At 46.1% G+C, this 17,578-nt stretch overlaps 1 protein-coding gene across 3 annotated transcripts in view; it reads left to right on the top strand.

Moving 5' to 3' along the window:
• Positions 1–1,121: 1,121 nt before the first annotated feature.
• Positions 1,122–17,578, top strand: part of INSC (INSC spindle orientation adaptor protein) — a 132,804-nt gene continuing 116,347 nt past the window's right edge. Inside the window, exon 1 of one of the 3 annotated variants that reach the window (XM_043481136.1) lies at positions 1,122–1,139. The gene's annotated coding sequence lies outside the window, so the exon portion shown is untranslated. Of the gene's footprint in view, positions 1,140–1,351; positions 1,477–5,385; positions 5,404–17,578 lie in introns of those variants that run through there. The other 2 variants (XM_043481138.1, XM_043481137.1) reach the window with 2 other exon arrangements.

The following is a 17,578-nucleotide window of genomic DNA, read 5'->3' as shown; positions in this document are numbered from 1 at the left end:
GCGACTTAGCACGCATGCACACGTGATCTACCAGAAATGGACTCGACGATTCAGGAAACTGCCCATTTGAGGAAGTCTGTGGCTCCAGTGTTAATGCATAGCCAGGCGAATGGCTGGGGCTCCAAGCCCTGTCCCCAGGCCCTGAGACAGCCTTTGCTGAGATAGGAATTGAAGCCCCTCTCAAGAGTCTAGGGAGTAGAACCAGGCTGTCTCCAATGGATGGAAGCTGTGGTCAAGGCTGGCTTGTCTGAGGAGGGTGACTGCACACCCGCAGAGCCTGGGGTCCCCAGAGAGCTGAGGTGGTGGAGCTAACGTCAGGAGCTACAGTGTGTCCATGGCTAGGGAGCAATCGTCGTTTTTAGCCAGGGCCTGAAAAAGGGAACAGGGATATAAGCATCAAGGAAGAGAGACTGAGATGGGACCTTGGTATGGTCATTGGGTCATGGAGACAGAGCTGGTTTTCCTGTCTTTGAACACGAAAGTGTGAGCATATTGACATATGGCACATGAGGGATTTAGGTTAGATGCCAAGGAGCACTTCCTTCCAATAAGTGGTTCAAAGTTGGGAACAGTGCCCTGGGGAGGTTAGGGTCTGCCGCTCCTGGGTGACCCCCACTCCCCTCCAGAATGGGTAGAGGCTCTCCCCGCCCCTGGGGGATTCACCACAAGATGGAGAGAGTTGGACGGAATGAACTTGCAGCTTCCTTTCAGTTCAAGAAGGCGACATTCCTGAGCTTTTGGGTAGGAATCAGCCTTCTTTCTAGACTTAGCTATCTGACAGTAGGTCTGGAGGGGAAGTCTGACGTGTCCCCAAGTTAAAAGGAGCCTGTGCAACCATCTTCTGTCCTTTTTGGCAGGTCGGCAAGCTTAGGGGAGTGACTTAGGTTCCAAAGGGAAGCACCTGCGGTAAATAAACCAAGTGGCCTTCCAGGCGTCTGGGGCGGGGGTGCTGCTCAGAGTTCAGAGCTCCCTCCGCAGAGCGTGTGAACCACACCCAAACCCCTCCTCGTTTTGTTTCAGCTCCAATGCATTCCTTTTCCTCTCCAGATGTTGGCATGTGGGGCACATGTGGGCACCCCCGCCGGGACGGCACCGAGGCTCCCGGGTGCTCGCCCGCTCTGACTCGGCCCCGGCCCTGGGTGAGCCGGGTCTCTAATTAGACCTGACCGCGTCCCCATTCCAGCGCGCCCCACAGCCCAGAGCGCGAGGTTTGCGCTGCCAGGGGCCCGAAATAGCCTCGGGCCGGCCGAGACTACGCGGGACAGGGGCTTGGCAGCGAGCGCGCTGTTGCCGGAGGTCCTGCGGCGGCGGCCCGGAGCGCGGGCGGGGGCAGAGCGGGGCGGGGGCGCGGGGCCGCGGGCGGCCCTCGGGCTGGGCCACCGGGCGGGTCACTCGCTCGCAGCCGCCGGAGCCCCAGCTGCGCCTCCGCCGCCGGCCTGGCCGCCGCTCACACGCGCTCTCGCTCGCTGCGAGTCAGTAAGTAGACGGCGCTCCCCGGGCTGGATTCTGTGCCCAGCCTGGTCGGGGCAGAGCCTTCTTGTGATTGTGTGGATAGTATGTGTCGGTGTGTCAGTGTGAGTGCTCGTGAGTGCGAGCGAGCTGCAGAGGGAGGGAGTGTGTCTGGGCCGGCATGTGAGCATATGGAAGTTTCTAGCATGCGTCCTAGGGTGTGAACGGGGGTGACAGGGTGTGCGTCTCTGTGCTTGGCGGCCTGGCGTGTCCGCGGACCTGGAGTGTGTCCGCAGGTGGCACACGCTGTCCTGTGTGGACTGGGTCAGTACTCTTGGAAGTGCAGGCTCAAGTGTGTGGCAGGCAGGCTCCACGGGGCTGAGCCAATGTGTGAGCTGGATGCCTGTGAGCCAGCAGATGAAGGCAGGGGCCGGAGGATAAGGAGTGTTATCTGAACTCAGACTTTCTAGGGTGACCCGACTTGTCCCCAGCTGGGGTGTCTTCTCTGTGGGTCAAGTGGCTTTGGTTTCTCAGGACTCTGAGCAAGGCTCAGTTCCAACACCGGAGAGAAGGAGGTTCCAAGCCAGCTGTGGAGACAGCCCCAGGGGCACATCGGAAGGAGGCAGGAGGACCAGGGCAAGAGCAGACCACTCACCTGCAAACACTCACAAGGCAGCCACATGCTCGCAGCTGCTCATGTGTGCACACCTTCCTGCCACTCACACCACTCTCACACGAGTGCAAACACTCGTGTGCTTTTAGCACAATAGTGACACATACCCAACAGGTACCTCCATGTGTGAAACACATGTGTGCAAACTGGGTCATCCAGTCTCAGCCTCTACGGTCTCTTTAGCCTCCAGTCTCAGCCTCTACAGTCTCTTTAGCCTCCATGTGGCACCTTGGACAAGTCTAAGAGACTGGGTCGGAAATATCTTAAGTCTGGGGCTTTGGCTGGGGGGTGAGGGCAGATGCTGACACAGTGCCTTCAGAGGATCCCATTTGATCTGGACCTGAGGTTGCTCTTGGAATAGTCTTATCCTCTTAGAGGTGAGAAGGACCATCTGGCAAGGCAAACAGGGCCAGTCTGGGATATGAGGCAGAACTCAGCACCTTTGATTTGCTCCAGGCTCTAGTTTATTCTCTGGATTGCCCCTGCAGCAGAGAAGCAGTGAGCCTTCTGTGGGTTGGGCCCAGGCAGTCATTTGACAGGGAGGAGAAGTGAGTTGTCTCTACTGACTCCTTCTCTATTTTGGTTTTAGTCAACCCTGTTTTGAGTCTTCTGTCTGCAGGTGAGGCTGGAAGGGAGGGCCTTGCTTTGCTTCTTCCCGGTGGTTATCTCTTTTCTTAACAGAATCTGGTTGTCCCTGACCCCTCCTCCCCCTGGGGACTCCTGGGGACACACTCAACAGTGTGAGTGGATGGAAGAGTAGGTGCTCCCAAATAGCAGCTGGCTGTTGCCGCTGTTATCGTGGCATCTAGACCGCTCCCATCCTGACCATTCTTCTGTGGACAGGCCTCAGTGAGGTGCCCTCACTAAATGTGCTCCTTTCGTTGGGAAGTTAGAAAGATGACACTGACTTTCTCTTCCCTAGTGTTTGTGGTTTGGTCTAAGGAGAGCCTGGTTTCTCATCCCACCAGCTTTTCTCTCATGCAGGGGAGCAGATGGGCTTCAGCCATTTTCCTGAGGATGTGCTGGAACCTAGCTTTCCCTGGCCTGGTCCTCCACCTACCCTTGGGGATGGTTTAATATGGGTAGGCTGTGGGTAGTTGGGCAGCCTTTTGCAGAGTGAAGCTGGTGGGGAGGGAGGTCTGTGTGCCTTCCCTAGCCTTATTGTTTGTGGGCGTCCCCAGCCGCCTTAAAACTCAGGAAAAGACTCTGGAAAACTGAGGTACCCACCGTGAGTCCTAGGCTGGTTCCCCAGTTTTTAATTCATCAGATACATACATCTAACAATCAGAATTTTAGAGCTACAATTAGGACTCACAGGGCATCAAGGCAGCCTTATTAAGTTAACATAGTTCCAACTTAAAGAAGAGAACTCAAAACAACTGCAAAAATGGTAATAGTAACAACTGCTATTAGTTGAATCTATAATACATGCTTCATTTCATTTACTTTTCACAACAACCTTATTAGGTTAATAGTCTCCTCCCTCCTTGTTTTCTCTAGCGAGGAAATTGAGGCTTAGAGTGCTCAAGAGATTTCTGCAGGTCTGTGTGACTCTTGAGCTCATGACAAAACCTATGTTTCCCTTCTTACACTGGCTGCCAGGAAGCTCTTAGTTCATCATATTTGCTTCATCCTAGTAAATGTATTCATTGGAACCCTGGCTTTGACTTTTAATTTCTGCTTTAATAGCTTTATAGTACATTCATCTTCAACTGTAAACTTTTACATCCTTTGTAGAGAGAGATCAGAATAAATTAACAAACAATCAACAATTAAGCATTTTATTGGTCTCTGAGAATGAGAACCATGCTGCATAGAGTTTTGGGGGACATCTCCAATTTCAAATATTTCATCTGGCTTTCAAACCGTATGTTTCAATTTTGACTTCTATATTTTTGGTCTGTAGTTTGTGACCATGTCTTGGGGCTTTTCTTCCTAGTGGCTCTGGGAGAAAATGCCCATCTCTGTGCTGGCTCAGACAATGGGGATTGTTGCGAATGAATTGGGCCATTGATAAAGTTCCCCTCCTTTGACTGCTTCAGCTGCCAGCTTCTCCCTGTCTCAAAAGCAGGAGTGTCTGGGTGCCCAAAGGAGTTTGACCTCTGCCCTCTGCCCGGCCCTGGCCCCATGGCCACCCTGTTCCTTATGTGATCCGGCCTAAGCCCCGGGCCCTGCTGGGAGGTCTGTGTCTCTTGGACCTGGCTCAGCCTCCCTCAGTGTGGATCACATGGTCTCTGATCAGGGATGGCGTTTCTGGAGCCAGAGCTCAGTATGAGGAATGTGGGCTTTGGAGTGTGGAACACACAAAGGGCCCCTGTGCCCCCTTCCCTGGACCTGGGAGACCATAGGCTAGTGCTCACTTATTTTTCTTTTTCCCCATGAGGGGCTATCATCTCTGCCACGTGGTCAGAAAGTCATTTGTCACCTCTTATCTGCAAGAGAAGTGTGTCAACAGAGTCATCTGAAAGCGGGGCAGGGCTGCAGTCACATTGTAAAGTTGGCAAAACCCCTAACTAATTTACTGTAAGACTGATTCTTTTAGCCTACCTGAGACTGTCCGTATTTGGAAAGGGGAGGAGTGGGAGTCAAGGCTTAGCCCTAGAGATTACAGAGAAGAGTGTGACAGAAGATGAGATGGTTGGATGGCATCACTGACTCCATGGACACAAGTTTGAGCAAACTCAGGGAGATAGTGATGGACAGAGAAGTCTGGCCTGTGCTGCAGTTCATGGGGTCACGAAGAGTCAGAACAACAGCAGCAATAGAGATTACTCGATAGGACTCCCATGGTGGGCTTTAAGGTTTTGTGTTGAGCTCTGGCTTCTCAATATGCATTGAATCACCTGACACTGGCATCTGTTTCCCATGTTCAAGGTGAAGTCTCCCAGAGGCACTCCCCTTTATAGGGGAGGAATAGTTGCTGGCCTGGGACTCTAGGAAGTGTCTGGTGCTGGGTGGTGTGCTGGTGGGTTGAGGTGGGTGAGGGGTTTGTTCCTTCCTGGGTAAATGCCACCTCAAAAAGGTAAGACTTGATTACATCTCTGCTGGGAATTTAAGCTAAAACAGGTTTAAAATCCAGTAAGAGAGCCTCAGGTGAGGCAGTCAGGACTTCTGTGGGAGAAGGCTTCTCAGTTACTCACATTCTTTAGTTTATCTACTAAAGGTCAACTCCCTTGTTAGGTTCTTTGCATCTTTTGTTTCAGGAAACCCCCACAGGGAAACTGAAGCACAGTGGTTAAATGATTAGCCCGAAGGTGGAGCCAGCAAAAGTTCCATCCCAGGTCTGTCTGATGCCAGAGACTGTGGTGAAGACTCTGTGGTCTGTGATCCTTTGACCACCCCCCAGCTCAAAGACCCTGGAAGCAAGCAAGTCCGGGCCTTTGGGCCTACTGGGGGACAGCTGAAGGCTTGCCTTCTCTGCCTCTAGGACCTGAATATCATTGGTGTCATTAACCTTCCTGGCCTCAGATGGGGACTGCTGCTCTGTGGGAAGCAGGGGTGGGATGGGGAAGGCCTCCCAGGAGGGTGGGAACCCCTTCCAACCCCACCACCTCCCTGCCAACCACTCCCTTGGGGTGGGCTCCTGTGGCTTTACTTCTTCCCTGGAGCAATTTCTGTCCTGGGAACCGAGCCTCCACCCAGATACTGTGATCCAGCCAGCCCGGTCTCCCCTCTTCCAGCTGCATGGTGCCCTCAATGCCAAGCTCTGGGGGAGTCCTGAATCCTCTGAGGACGTCCCTGGGCATACCAGACCTCATTCGGCGTGAGGCAGCGTCTGTAGGCGTCAGCAGTTTGGCTGGGTAATTGTGTATGGTGTTCACTTTCTGCTGGAGAAATGGAGGTTTTGTCTTACAAACCAAATATCCTGGGTTTGGAAACCATGTGAAATGCATGTTGTCTGGAGGTGTGGGCTGCACTGTGGGTCCGTGTGTGGTGCTGGTTTAAAAGACATGATCAGCGGACAGAACATTTGACTTGGCGCCACTTGTTGCCTCTGATGGAGGGTCAGAGGTGGGCTGCGTATGCCAGCAATGTGCAGAGAAAGAGAGCATGGGCTTTGCTGTCAGATCTGACTTGGAGCCCATTTTCAAGTCTGTAAGAAGGGGTTCCTTATAATGCAATGGTGATGCTAGAACTGGAAAGTTTATTAAAGCATGGTGTCCAGCATAGAACAGGTGAACTATAAATGGCATATTCTTCCTTCTCGTCCCACTTTCCTTCTGGAAAAGAACACTAGGCTGATGACAAGAGGTCCAGATTCCAGCTCTAGCTCAGCATCTGGGTACTCTGTCTTATCTCACCCTCTCCGGGCCTCACTTTCCTCATGTGTAAAAAACTAAAAAGAACTAATTTCTTTTATTCTTCTGTATTTTTTTGAGGATTGTGAAAGAGACTGAAGTCAGGGGCTCTCTTGGAAGGTGCAGAAAAATTTGTCCCTATTGTTCTTGTATCCATGCTGCAGTGTTAACTGAGATCCTGTGAGGTTCTTGGACCCATGCAGAGCACCGAGCAGGCAGGTGTCAGGAGTTTCCTGGTCCTCAAGTGGCAAGACAGGCTTGTGAACAAACAGTGACAGGCTTCTCTGTGGGACAGGATCGTGGCAGGTATTGGTGTATCAGAAGAGGAAATGTCTGTCACCCCCAACTGGGGCAGTCAGGGAGGCCTTCCATGAGCTGAGAATTCCTGGTCTGGATCTGGAAAGATAACCAGAAGATTCCAGAAGGCTGAGAGGAGGGCCAAGAGACCAGCATAGGCTAAGGCACAGAAGCTTTGTCTTGTGTGGTAAAGCTTGGGGGATTTTAGGCTGTGAGGGTACTGGCTAGTAGTGACTAGAAGGAGAGAGAGAGAGTGTGTCAGGGCTAGCTGACTGTACTGAAGTGGTCAGATTTTTATCATGACAGTTATGAGGTACTTTAAACACGGGGAGGGTCATGGTTGGACATGGGCTCACTCATTCATTCAGCAAATATAAAAACAATTTTATATCACCTTTAATTTTGATATATCAAAGTAGTGAAAATTTGCAAGACTGGTAAAAAAAAGATCCTTTATCTGCAGCCTTTAATCAATTACAAGACACTGCATTTACTTCATTTTTTCCCCTTCCTTCTCTATCTGATAATATAACATATGTTATTTTACTATTTATGTATATTTCAATTGGGAATTTCCCAGGTGGCTCAGTGGTAAAGAAAATGTCTGCCAATGCAGGAAATACAGGAGACAAGGGTTCCATCCTGAGTAGGGAAGATCCCCTGGAGGAGGAAATAGCAATTTGCTTCAGTATTCTTGCCTAAGAAATCCTGTGGACAGAGGAGCTTGGCAGGCTACAGTCCATGGAGTCACAAAGGAGTCAGACATGACTGAGAAAATGAGCATACATATTTAAATTATCTGTATAATTTATACTTTATTGTTCATTTATTATAATGATGTATATTTATGATTTTATCATGTATATATGAATACATGTAACATATTCATATTTCTGATCAATTTGAGTAAATTGAAGACATGGTGCCTCTTTGCCCATAAATACTTAAGTGTGTATTTCATTTAAAAAAGGATATTCTCTGACCACAATACAATTATGTCCTAATAATGTGTCTATAGCTCTCCTGTCTTCTTTGCCCTGTTCAGGGTCCAATCTATAGACTGCATTTAGTTGTCATGTTTCCTTAGTCTCCTTTAATTTGGAGCAGTTCCTCTGCTTTATCTTTCTTGATATTTGTGTTTTTGAATGGCATAGGCCAGTCATTATGTTGAGTATCCCTACATTTGGGCTTATCTAATGGTTTTGCATGACTGGATTCAAGCTATGCATGGTGAGCAGGAGTACCACTAAAGTAAGCTTAGCATAGCAGCAAGCACAGGCTGTGGGGACTGTCCCAGAACTGATGATGGGAGCTTTCGTCACTTGCTTGAGGTGATGTTCACCAGTTTCTTGACTGTGCAATTACTGCTTTTCCCTTTGTAATTAATAAGTAACTTATGGAGAGTTACTTTGAGGTTATGTAACTATCCTGTTCCACATCAAATGTCTAGCCATTAATTTCATCATCATTGATCCTTTTGAATCCGTCATTTCTTCTATACTAGTAGGCATTTTACTGTAGCAAAAGTCTTTCCCTTCTCCCTTTCTTTCTCTCTTTCTCTCCCCTTCCTTCCTTCCTTCTTTCATTACTATGAATGCATAGATTCTTAATTTATTCAGTGGGTTAATAAATTTGTATATTTTATTTTGATGTTCAAATTGTCCCACAGATTTGATCAGTGGGAGGCTCTGCAAGTTGGCTCCTGTTTCTTTTGAACTTCCCCCATCCGTCTCTGAGCACTTGCTTACTGTTGCTCTGGCAGGATGTTCCAGACTCATCTTGTTCTTTCCTTGCTCCAGCCCTGAAATTAGTCATTTCTCCAGGGAGTCCCGGATCCTTTTAGAAACCAAAACCTGGGGCTGCATGTGCTCCCTGTTACTCACGTGCCATTGCTGTTATGCCCTCTTAGCAAACAGAGCTAGGGCGTATAGTTATAATAAAAAATAAAACAAATTATCATGTATTTTTAGAAAGAAAAAACCCAAGTGACTGAGAGAGAGTGAGTGAAAAGGTAGGGGTGCTTTAGATGACTTTCCCAAACCCAGGGGTTTAAACCTGCATCTCCTGTGTTTCCTGAATTGTAGGTGGACTCCCTATCCACTGAGCCATTGGAGAAGCCCTAATAAAAAATAAAACAGATTATTATATATTTTTAGAAAGAAAAAAATGCGAGTGACTGAGATAGAGAATGAGAGGGTAGCATTGCTTTAGAAGGGTAGTCAGGGACGGACTCTTTGAGGAAGAAGACAGTATTTAGAAAGACCTACAGTGTGGAATGGATGGATTGGAAGGAGAGAGAGCTTGGGGATTGTTTTATTTATCCAGGCAATAATTATGAGGACCTGAAATAAGTCAGGGTAGAGGGAAGGTAGAATCAGGTAACTGGTTGAATGCAGAAGGTGAGGGAGGTGAAGGAGGGAGGTTGACATCTCCAAAACCTCTCAAACTGAGCGTGTGCAAAATGGAATTTGTGCATTCTTGCTCAACACTGTCCTATTCATGTGTGGTCCTCTTCAGGACTGAGCAACTTTAACTTCACTTCACTTCACTTCAGGTATTTCAGATCTTACTGAATGGCTCCTTCATCTATATATCTGCATGTGTAAGAGAGAGCTGGCAGTCATCTTCAATACTTTTCTCTTTTAAAACTCATATCCAATCTACCACCAAGTCTGTTGGTGTTCTCTTGAAAATACGTCTCCAATCTATCACTTCTGTCTCCATCCCCACCAGTATCACCTAGTTCAAGGCACTACTTTCGTCTTCCCAGAGTATTGTGAGAGCTTGCTAACTGGTCTACCAGTACCCATGCTGGCTTCCTCCAATTTGTCCTCACACAACCGCCTAGTGCACTTCAAAACACAGCTCATGTCATTTCCCTCCTTAAAAATACTTCAGGTGTTTCCTATTGATCTTAAGCTAAAGACCAGCCTTTTCAGTAAGTCCTACAAGGTCTTGTGTGTCTAACCCCTGCCTCCACTCCTGTGTCCTACCCAGTTCTCTTTTTCCTCTCTCCTGGCCTTGTCTCAGACCCTTGGGCGCATCAGGCCTCCTACCACAGGTCTTTGAATTTGCTTTTCTTCTGCTTAGAACACTCTTCCTTCGTGTCTTCACCTACTGAATTCCTTTTATGTCTCAGCTTTCAGTTCAGCTGTCACTTCCATGGCCTCCATGATTAGGTCAAATCCCATTCTACAAAACTTCACAGTACCATGTACTTCCTTCAGGTTTATCATAGTTGTGATTTTACATTTATTGACAATTATTTCATGATAGTTAATGCTTACTTTTCTTATTTGATGATGAGTTTTGCTCATTGCTTTATTCTAGCAGTTAGCATGTTACTGATGCCTGCCACAAATATTCATGGGATAAATGAATGAATAAAATTTTATCAGCCAAGCAATCAGATAGATGGTGGTGCCATTCAATAGAATAAAAATTCTAAAGAAGAAGTAGATTTGGGGAGGAAGGTTATAATTCATTTTAGGACATGTTACATTTGAGGTACCTGTCAACCACATGGCTGCCTCCCAAACATCTTACTGTCTTTGGGCAAGCAAACTAGACTGCTGTTCAGGAGCTTTGAGAGGACTGGTGATAGATGGCATCTAATTCCTGGATGATTTTAAGAAGTTCCTGGATAAAATAGCTAAGTCTCATGGCCTCCCTGAGCTGTAACTTACTTTCTGGGTTTGTAGAGGATACAGGAGATCTGAGAGGCCTTCATGTGGTTTTATCTGCCTCCTTGCCTGCTACAAAGGATTTAACAAACATTTACGAAGGCTTCTTGGAGACTGAGAATCACTTGCCTGATTCATATCAGTCAGGAGTTGCCAACCTCCTTGCCATCCCTGAGACTGCCCTGAGACAGGCGGAAAAGAGAGTTCAGAGATAGGGTCGTGCCAAGCCCAGTGAGGTGTCCTTGCAGAGATGCCAGTGGCGCTGGGATGGAGATCGCATTCAGTCACTCCGGCCCACCCACTCCTGGACTCCTCACTCGCTCACTCTATATATATTTCACCTTCACAGTCACTTGCTCACCCACCCACCTATCCATCTGCAAGCCAGAGTTTATGTTGGGTCTGTAGCAGGGCTCAGGGCTGGTGAGTTACCCTCACCTGCCTTTCCTTCATCCCTCTTGCATATGGTCCTCGAAGTCCAGGAGCCCAGGTGAGGCGACATCGGGGTGGGGAGGCATCACTATGCTGGTGGGGGCCCTGTGTGCTTGCAGCCTGTTAACAGGAAGAGAGGGAGATGCTGCCACACTGCCTGTTCCTCTTGTTTCACTTCTTGCTTTTCTAGTGTCCCATTCCCTCTATCAATGGTGATGAGAGCTTAGGAATTAAGCTCCTTAATCAGATAGATGGTGGTAGCTGGTTTCCGCAGAAGTACTCAGAGCTCAGGCTTAAAAGGGAAAGAGAGACACAGCTCCCCAGGAGCCCCATCATGGAAGAGAGGACGCTTTTGTTTTCTTCTTCAGTTTCACCAGAATTGCCCTTTTAACCCTATGGAATTTGCAGAGAGGCTGGGGGTGGGGAGGGCGGGACAGCAGGGTTTAAAATGTGGCATTTAGAAACCAGGCAGTGGACTGATCCTGGCCCTACCCCTCTAGAAGCTGCTCTTTCGGTTCTCTGGGGTTTGTCATTTACAAAGAGACCCCCAGAATGTGCGCTGTCCATCTGCCGCAACATCAGACAGGGCTGGGGCTGAGCAGACATAGGACAATGGCAGCCACATCAGATAAGAGCATCTTGGAAACATGCCTGAAGGTGTCCAGGATCAGCTACAGACTGCCTCACTCATTCCCTCCCTCCCTTATTCATTCAACGATGATCTATTAATACTTAGCACCTACTCTGCGCCATGCATTGTTCTAGGCACTGGAAATAGAACAGCAAGCAAAACACTTGCTCACAGAGAATTTGCTTTCTGTTGTGGAAAGACAGACAGTAAACTGGTTGATCTGTGCAAAATGATGCTGAGTGCTGGGAGAAATATAAAAGATACAAAGGGAGTCCCAAGTGTGAGAGGGGACTTACACATTTATGCTAGGTCAAGAGGTTCTCTCTGTTATGTGGCCATTTAAACAGAGGCCAGAAGGCAGTGAAAGGGCTAGCTATGTGAATATTGAGGGGGAGGAGCAGTCAGCACTTCAATGGTCTGAGTGCCCTGTGGTCTGGGTCGGGGTGGGGGGGTGCAGTCTGAGTAAGCTTCTAGGAGGAGCTTTTAAGGAGCAGCATTTAAGCTGCATCTTGACGTGTGGGGACAGCAAGTCAGTCCTGAAGAATAGCAGGAAACTTGCCTTGAAGCGTGAGTTTAAGGGGAGGGTTTGGTAAGGCCCAAAGGGGTGGGTGGGGTAGAAACAGGACCCGGAGAAGGATAAGCACCAGGCTCAGGAGCTCAGATCTGAGATGAGAGGCATGGGGGAGCCACTGCAGATTTTCAAGGAGATGTTATAACGAGAGCCGTATTTTAAAAGGCTGCAGCTAACGTTAGAATAGTCTGGGGGCTGTGCAACCATCAAGAAGACAATTGCCTTGTGTGAGCCTCCATGGTCTTATTGCCCACCAGGACCCTGAGATTGGGAGGAATATTGGGGTGGCCCCCAGATGCACAGCAGGTAGGGATGCAGTGATGTGGGGCTGTAATGGCCAACAGAAGAAGCAGGTGATGAAGTAGGTTTCACTGGGACAAACCCCAGATGTGTCCTGGAACTTGAAGTTGTCTTTGAGCAAAGATCACGGAGAAGCCTGGGTTCTGGGCAGAGCAAGTTGCAGAAAAGACTTTGGGTCTCATCTCTGGCCATGAGGCTTCTGCCGAGGGGGTCCTTGGGTTGTAGGAACATTATGTTCAAAGCAGAGCTTCATAGATGGGAAATTGGAAGTCCAGAAAAGGAGCATAAATTATCGAACGCCATACAGGAGCACGTGTGGCAGAGAAAGGTCAAGCATCTTATTTGAACTCATCTTGGAAGAATTACTATGCCTTATTTAATTTTACATTTATATATATATCTTTTAATGGAAGAGGAGATTCTAAGAAAAAGGAAATTGTTTTATGCATCTGCTTCTCCATCATCTAGCTGCAGCCTGATACAGAGCAAATGCTCTCTTGACATGGACCAAGGCTGATGTGAGACTGGTCTCAAGATGTGGGAGCAGAAAGAGCCACCTGTGAGTCGGGGGAGAGCTTGGCTCTGGATCCCTCATGTACTCCTGTGGCCTGGCCTGCAGCCATTTCTACCTCAGTTAGACTCACAGCTCTTGGTCAAGGGGCCATGGATTTGAGGGAGTAAGGGGGCTGCTCTCAGAAGGGTGTCTGCTGAGAGGGAGAGGTGACAGGTGTGAGGGGCTGGATGTCTTCGGTCTGACGCCATTGCAAGAGAGGTCCTGCCCAGCTTGAGAGAAGAGCCTTCAGGGGATTTCACGGCCTCTAGATGGGCACCTGGGATGCACGTTTATATATAAGTGCTGTGCTTGGTCTGGCCTGAGGCTGGGCTCCCAGAAGTTCACCAAACACATTTACCTGTTCCCGTGCTGTCCCAAGGAGCTGAAGGCCACACTTTTAAGAAGAGGTACTGTTCTTTGCCCACAGCATGCAGAAGTCTGACTTAACAGCAAGATTTCAGATGGAACCGTCCTCTGATATGCCTCCATCCTCCCATTCAGGATCTTAGTGGGAAGGGATGAGCAGGGGACAGTTTCCTGAAAAGTCAGAGGGATTCATGCTGTAGCTCCTGCCAGTCCAGACCCTGGGGTCTGCGTCAGCCCTGGGCGAGTCATTGCTTCTTAATCTCTTGGTCAACACAATCTGTTTGTCTTGTACTACGGTGTAGACAGAGGGATTTCCACACGGAGATGAGTGAGTAATAGGCATGAGCAAACTGAACCTGTAGACAAAGGAGAATAAGTGCCCTGAGTTTGGCATCCCTCGGTGAATGTCCTGGGAGAGGCAGTGGGGTTTTCTTCAGGTGTGGGGTCATCACACTTTTGAAGGTAGTAGCATCATGAATTAAGACCAGGTTTTGGACAGAACCTGGGAGGAAGGAAAGAAGAACTTGAATTCTAATCTGGGTTCAGCCACAAATTTCCCCTGTGACTTGGGCAAGTCTTTTGCCTTCTTTCAACCTCAGTTTCCTTTGTCATGAACCACAGGGTTGAAAGAGAGGATTCCTGAGGATCTGTCCTATAACCTTCCCGGTTTATTGCTTACATAATGCTAAGGAATTTTGGTTGACACCTTCACTTTGAGATTTCTATCCTGGCCCAGGTCTCTTTTACTTTGCCTGAAATTCTACCTTTATAAATTCATGCCTTTGGTTCTTTTAAGAGACTCATATCCATATTGACTAATGGAATCCTTATTGTTTTTATGACCTCGTATAAGGATACAAAGCAGTGTAATCTCCTTGTATTTCAGACTTTACAGCAACTGTACTGGGTAATCAAAGATACATTATTATTTCCAGTTTGCACATGAAGAAAGAGGCCCAGAGAAGTTAAGTAGTTTGACAAAGTTCATGAAGTTAGCTTAGTTGAAGCTGCAGGTTTCTTGGCTGTTGGCTTATGTTCTTTGGTTCTACCATTTGGGTTTGGAAAGGGGGTTCTAAGGACTGCATGGGATGCAGGTTGTGTTTATCAGATGGCACAAGTATCAAGATGACAGCATCCACCCCCACAAACCTGGACCATGTAAGCTGAAGTGTTCTCAGCCTGGGGCAGCCGCACCCAACCCAGACACAGTTGTGAGGGGCTGTGCTGGCCTCTGTGTCTGGTGATGCAAAGGCAGGTCAGAGCAAGAAGCAGGTCCTCTGCAGCAGGTTTAGCATTGATGGTACTGTGCTCTTGTCTGCCATAGACTCTTTTAGCAGGGTGCGGGGTAACTGGCCAAGCACAGGTCTTTCTTTCTATCCACCCCCCCAGATTTATTGAGCTATAATTGACACATAGCATTGTATAAGTTTAAGGTGTATAATGTGATGAGTTGATAGACATATTTATTGTGAAATGATTACCACAGTAGGGTTAGTGACACATTTGTCTTCACACATGGTTACCTTTTTATTTATGTGGTGAAATATTTGAAGATCTGCTTTCTTAGCAACTTTCAAATATACAATACAGTATTGTAAACTATAGTCACCATGCATACATTACATCTCCAGGACTTATTCATCTTATAACTGCAAATTTGTACCCTTTGGCCAATATCTATTCATTTCTCCCAACCCTCCGGGTAACCAACAATTGACTTTCTGTTTCTATAGTTCCGCTCTTCTAGATTCTACATATAAATGAGGTCATTTGTCTTTCTCTGTATGACTTATTTCACTTTGCATAGTGCTCTCGGGGTCCATCTATATTGTCACAAATGGCAGGACTTCCTTCTTTTTATGGCTAAATAATATTCCATTGTGATACACACACACACACATATGTGTATATGTATGTATATTATTTTTCTTTTTTTCTTTATCCATTCATTGAAGGACCCTTAGGTTGTTTCCATATCTTAGCTATGATGAGTAATGCTGTAAAGAATATGGGGGTGTAGATATCTCTTAGAGACAGTGATTTCATTTCCTTCAGACATACACCTAGAAGTAGAATTGCTGGATCACATGGTAGTTCTATTTTTAATTCTTTTGAGAAACCTCCATAATGTTTTCCACAGTGGCTGCACCAATTTACATTTTCACCAGTAGTTCTCACTAATTCTCTTTTCTTCACATCCTCACCAATGCTTCTATCTTGTCTTTTTTATTATAACCATTCTAACAGGTGTGAGGTGATATCTCATTGGATTTGCATTTTCTGATGATTGGTGTTAAACACGTTTTATTTCTGGGCTCATGATTCTTTTCCTTTGGTCTTTGTGTCTATTTTTATGCTAGTCCCATGTGGTTTGGATACTATTTGTCGTCGTTTAGTTGCTAGTTATGTCTGATTCTTTTTGTGACCCTGTGGTCTGTAGCGTGCCAGGCTCCTCTGTCCATGGGATTTCCCAGGCAAGAATATAGGAGTGGGTTGCCATTTCCTTCTCCAGATGATCTTTTTGACCTAGAGATCGAACCTGCATCTCCTGCCTTGGCAGGAGGATTCTTTACCACTGAGCCACCAAGGAAGCCCTTGGATACTATAGTTTTGTAATATAGCTGGAAATCAGAAAGTGTGATGCTTCTAGCTTGTTCTTTCTCAAGATTGCTTTAGCTATTTGGGGTCTTTTGTAGTGTTATATGAGTATTAGAATTTTTAAAAAAAATCTCTTAAAATTCCATTAGGCTTTTAGTAAAGATTACATTGTCTGTAGATAGCTTTGTGTAGTATGAACATATTAACAATGTTAATTCTCCATGAACATGGACCATCCATTTCTTTGTGTCTTCTTCAGTTTCTTTCACCCATGTCTTATATTTGTCAGCATACAGATCTTTCACCTCCTCAGTTAAATTTATTCCTAAATATTTTATTCTTTTTGATGATATTGTAAATGGGATAGTTTTCTTTGTTTGTCAAATGGTTTGTAGTTAGTGTATTAAAAATGCAGCTGATTTTTTGCAAGTTGATTTTGTATCTTGAAAAAAAAAAATGTACTGAACTCATTTATGATTGTAGTTCCAACAGTTTTTTGGTGGGGTTTTTAGGGTTTTCTATATGTAAGATTATATCATCTTGCAAAAAGACATTTTCACTTCTGCTTTCTGGTTTGAGTGACTTCTGTTGTTGTTGTTGCTTAATTGTTCTGGCTAGGACTTTTAGTATCATGTTGAATAGGAGTGTGACAGTGAGTACCCTTGTCTTGTTCTTGACCTTAGAAGAAAATCTTTTAATCTTTCACCACTGAATATGATGTTAACTGTGAATTTGTCATATCTGGCCTATTATGTTGAGGTATACACCTTCTGTATTCCATTTATTGAGAGTTTTTCTCATGAGAGGGCAACATATTTTGTTAAATGCTTTTTCTGCATCTACTGAGAAGATCATATGGTTTTTATCCTTCATTCTGTTAATACATATATTATATTTATTGATTTGTGTATGTTGAACCCTCCTTGCATCTCAGGATAAATTCCACTTGATCATTCAGACTGAATTTAGCAGCATGTTAAAAGGATCGTATACCAGGTCTTCTTAATTAACCTTCCATTTCTCATTTTCAGAAGCTTTCTCATATGCTTGTCCTGGAGATGGGCTAGCCTTTTCTGTCTGCAGAAGGGCTCTCTGAGAGCAACCCTCTTAGCTGTTTCTCTCTAGCAAAACCAGCTCAGTCTTTGCTCTGGGGCAATAAGTATGGGCAAGAAGGAGCTCTCCCCTAATATACCAGGCAGGAGCAATGGTGGGAATTACCCCCCAACCCTTCCCAGCTCACTTTCTGCATATGCTTTGGGATGGTCATGAGTGCTCTCTTTCTGTCTCTCCTGTTTCCCCCTCCTCTGTCATCAGTCAAGTTTCTATTTTGGGGCTCTCTATTCAATTCTCTAAGTTTATTCTAGGGTCATATTGTATTTATTCTAGTATCACATTGTATTTATTATTTGAAAATAAATCTTTGTTCTCTGGCAAGAAAAGTGCCCTGATTTCTTTTAGTTTTTCAGGAATAATCTTGGGTTGACTCCTCAAGTCCTAGGAAAAAATTTTGTGGGGATTTGATTGGGATTGCATGGAACCTCTAGGTCATTTTATGGTGAATTGACATTTTCTTGTCTATATACATGAAAAACTTCTTCATTTATTTTGGTATTCTTTAGTATCTTTTAATAATATTCTATGATTTTCTCAATAAAGAACTTACACATTTTTTCATTCTTATATACCATATATATTTTTGTTGCTCTTGTAAATACCCTCTCTTCTAA

Source organism: Cervus canadensis, chromosome 11, assembly GCF_019320065.1.
Source record: "Cervus canadensis isolate Bull #8, Minnesota chromosome 11, ASM1932006v1, whole genome shotgun sequence".
In the NCBI taxonomy this organism is placed as follows: Eukaryota; Metazoa; Chordata; class Mammalia; order Artiodactyla; family Cervidae; genus Cervus; species Cervus canadensis.
Note: the sequence above shows the minus strand (reverse complement) of the source record. Positions and strands in the feature narration are given on the sequence as shown.